This window comes from Cervus elaphus, chromosome 21 (assembly GCF_910594005.1).
Source record: "Cervus elaphus chromosome 21, mCerEla1.1, whole genome shotgun sequence".
In the NCBI taxonomy this organism is placed as follows: domain Eukaryota; kingdom Metazoa; phylum Chordata; class Mammalia; order Artiodactyla; family Cervidae; genus Cervus; species Cervus elaphus.
The window spans coordinates 29020655-29024400 of NC_057835.1; the positions used below are offsets into that span (position 1 = coordinate 29020655).

General features: G+C 38.5%; 1 non-coding gene across 1 annotated transcript; it reads right to left on the reverse strand.

Moving 5' to 3' along the window:
- Positions 1-3367: 3367 nt before the first annotated feature.
- Positions 3368-3474, reverse strand: LOC122679755. Its single transcript, XR_006336539.1, has one exon. It is a non-coding gene; the product is annotated as a U6 spliceosomal RNA (small nuclear RNA).
- Between the last annotated feature and the right edge of the window lie 272 nt (positions 3475-3746).

The window sequence follows — 3746 nt, forward strand, 5'->3', positions numbered from 1 at the left end:
AACTGAGCAACTAACACTTTTATATTAAATATTAGATATATAACATCTAAATAGTATCATATATATCTGATTTTAAAGTAGTATCATATATATTCATACATAAATTATATACGTACACATCTGGAATGTGGGCAGTAAAGTGTGGGACTCAGCTGAGAGAGGCTGGATTTTATGGGCAGGCAAACAGGATGTAGTATCTCAGAGCAGCAGAAAGGGCTGAAGTAAACTCCTTGTTGTTAAAGAATAGTCTGGAATACCGAGTAAACTATTGGAATACTGTGTGTGGGCGTTGTGTTAATAAATAGTTTATGCAGTTAAAAGGAGATCAAGTATTCCAGGAGGTTAATATACACCAAACACTTGCTGTGTCTCTTTATTTTATTTAATACTCCAACCCAATTTATGAAGTTGGTACTAATTTTATTCCATTTTCAAACAGGGCAGTCAGGCCTTGGACTAGTTACATCCTTGTGAGATTAGACGGCTAGCAAGCGGTGGAGTCTTTCAAAACATCGGGTCATTGCCTTTTAGATCAGGAAGTTACAATTGAAGACCTCCTGTCACCTAGTGTTGATGTACCCGCATTACAGGCTTTGTTTATTTGAGAACTGAAGAATTTTACATGGTCAAAGTAAAGGAACAATATTGCTTAAGAACCTGGATTGTTAGGTCCATGAATCGAGATATGGTTAGATAGCATCACCGACTCAATGGACATGAATTTGAGCAAACTTCAGGAGACAGTGGAGGACAGAGAAGCCTGGCGTGCTGCAGTCCATGGGGTCTGAGTCAGACATGACTTAGCGGCTGAACAACAACAGAAGACATTTCACATGCAAAGTTTTAGAGGAAACTTAAGATTCTGAAGGGAAAGTGACAATACTTGTCACCGCACCAACCAACACATGTGACCAGAAGCTATCATGCTGTTTTGTCTTCAGAAAAACTGAGGTTGGCACTTTATCAGGTGTGCAATCATGGATGAATTTTTTAGCCTCTGGGAAGTGAGCTTTATTTCCTCTTATGCATAATTGTGATAAAGTTTCACAGTTTTCAAATTTTGTAATGCATTAGAAATAATACATGTTCAAAATATCTAGCACAGTTCTTGGCACATGTGAGAGGCTCAGTGCGTAATAATGTACTTGCTTCATGTGTACATTTAACTTACCTAAAAGCAACTATGGAGAGAGAAGAGGGGAGAGGAGGAAGTAGGGGGGAGGGACAGGGAGGGGGGGCAGGGGGAGGAGGGAAAGAAAAGCTTAGACTGAAAGCAGAGAGAGACAGGAAGTTAATAATGGTTGCTTAAGTGTCTACTCCTAGACACTACAAGTGCAACTTAAGTGGCTTTATGGGAGTAATTTTGGCTTAATTTCATTCTTACACATTGTCTTAAAAAAATGAAAAGTGAAATGCACTTCACTGAATTAGTGGTAATAAAAATATTAAAATAATAGTATAATAACACGACAACAGGTAACGACATAATAAATGTGTCTCTATTTTAAAAGTATTAATGAGGACTCAATGAGACTGAGATGTAGAATGTCTGGCCAGCAAGTGATGTTCTGAAATGTGAATTCTCTTCTCCATTGTTGCAGACACATCCCCTTCAAATTCCTAAAGTGTCACTCACTTGTCAGAACCTTCCAACAGGCCACCGAATTATGATTTATATATCATAGATTTTCCCCACCCCCACATTTTGTTGTTCAGTCTCCGAGCTGTGTCTGACTCTTTGTGACCCCACGGACTGCAGCAGCCCAGGCTTCCCTGTCCTTTACCATCTCCTGGAGCTTGCAAAACATGTTTGTTAAGTTGGTGATGCCATTCAACCATCTTGTCCTCTGCCGTTCCCTTCTCCTACTGCCTTCTATCTTTCCCAGCATCAGGTGCTTTTCCAGTGAGTTGGCTCTTTGCATCAGGTAGCCAAAGTACTGGAGCTTCAGCCTCAGCGTCAGTCCCTCCAATGAATATTTAGGACTGACTTCCTTTAGGATTGACTGTTTGGATCTCCTTGCAGTCCAAGGGACTCTCAAGAGTCTTCTCTAACACCACAGTTCAAAAGCACCAATTCTTCGGCACTCAGCTTTCTTTATAGTTCAACTCTCACATCCATACATGACTACTGGAAAAACCATAGCTTTGACTATAGAATGTTAAGAATTTCTGTGAAATGATTTGATTATCTGCTTTCACAGATCACTAAGACAGAATTATTTTCTTAGTGATTATGAACTTAGTTTTGGAGGCAGAGGAGATTTTTAACTTATATTGAAATATGAGAACATTTAACTTACATCTTTTAATTTACTTCAATTCCAAAATTAGTCATAATCTATTATTGTTCTGGTCTGCCTGCGATATCTAAGTCTGTCTTTCACTCCCTAAATGTTTGTCATCTAAGTTTGTTGCAGTTTTAGGGTTTTTTTTGTGGGGGTGGTTAACAATTAGATTTTTTTTTAAATTAATTTATTTTTTATTGAAGGATAACTGCTTTACATAATTTTGTTGCTTTCTGTCAAACCTCAACCATGAATCAGCCACAGGTATACATACATCCCCTCCCTTTTGAACCTCCCTCCCACCTCCCTCCCCATCCCACCCCTCTAGGTTGATGCAGAGCCCCTGTTTGAGTTTCCTGAGCCATACAGCAAATTCCCATTGGCTATCTATTTTACACATGGCAATGTAAGTTTCCATGTTAGTCTTTCCATACATCTCACCCTCTCCTCCCGTCTCTCCATGTCCATAAGTCTATTCTCTATGTCTGTTTCTCCAGTGTTGCCCTGTAAATAAATTCTTCAGTACCATTTTTCTAGATTCCATATATGTACATTAGAATACAATATTTATCTTTCTCTTTCTGACTTACTTCATGCTGTATAATAGGTTCAAGGTTCATCTACCTCATTATAACTGACTCAAATATGTTCATTTTTATAGCTGAGTAATATTCCATTGCATATATGTACCACAACTTCTTTATCTATTCATTTGTCAATGGACATCTAGGTTGCTTCCATGTTCTAGCTATAGTAAATAGTGCTGCAATGAACAATGGGATGCATATGTCTTTTTCAATTTTAGTTTCCTCAGGATATATGCCTAGGAGTGGGATTGCTGGGTCATATGGTGGTTTTATTCCTAGTTTTTAAAGGAACTTCCATATTGTCTTCCATAGTGGCTGTATCAATTTACATTCCTACCAACAGTGCAAGAGTGTCTCCTTTTCTCCACACCCACTCCAGCATTTATTTGTTTGTAGACTTTTTGATGATGGCCATTCTGACCAGTGTGAGGTGATATCTCATTGTAGTTTTGATTTGCATTTCTCTAATAATGAGCGATGTTGAGCATCTTTTCAGAAAATATGGAACGCTTCACAAATTTGCATGTCATCCCTGCACAGGGGCCATGCTAATCTTCTCTCTATTGTTCCAATTTTAGTATATGTGCTGCAGAAGCAAGCACAAGTTTGTTACAGTAACTGTTTTTGTTACTGATGTTTTATAGTAAAGTATAAAGGGAAAAGCAATGATAGTGTTGCCACAGTTTCAGAAACATAGTGGAGCCATCCCAGAACTTTGTCTCTCTTCTCCCTTCCCCAGGATTAAGGCTTTGGAACTTTACTAATTGTTAAAGTCATAATTATCCTCCTCCTCTCCCCTTTCTTCTCTTTCTTCTTCCATTCCTGGAGTGACATTTTGGGTGGTCAGATCTGAGAGCTCTATCTTGGGTTATAT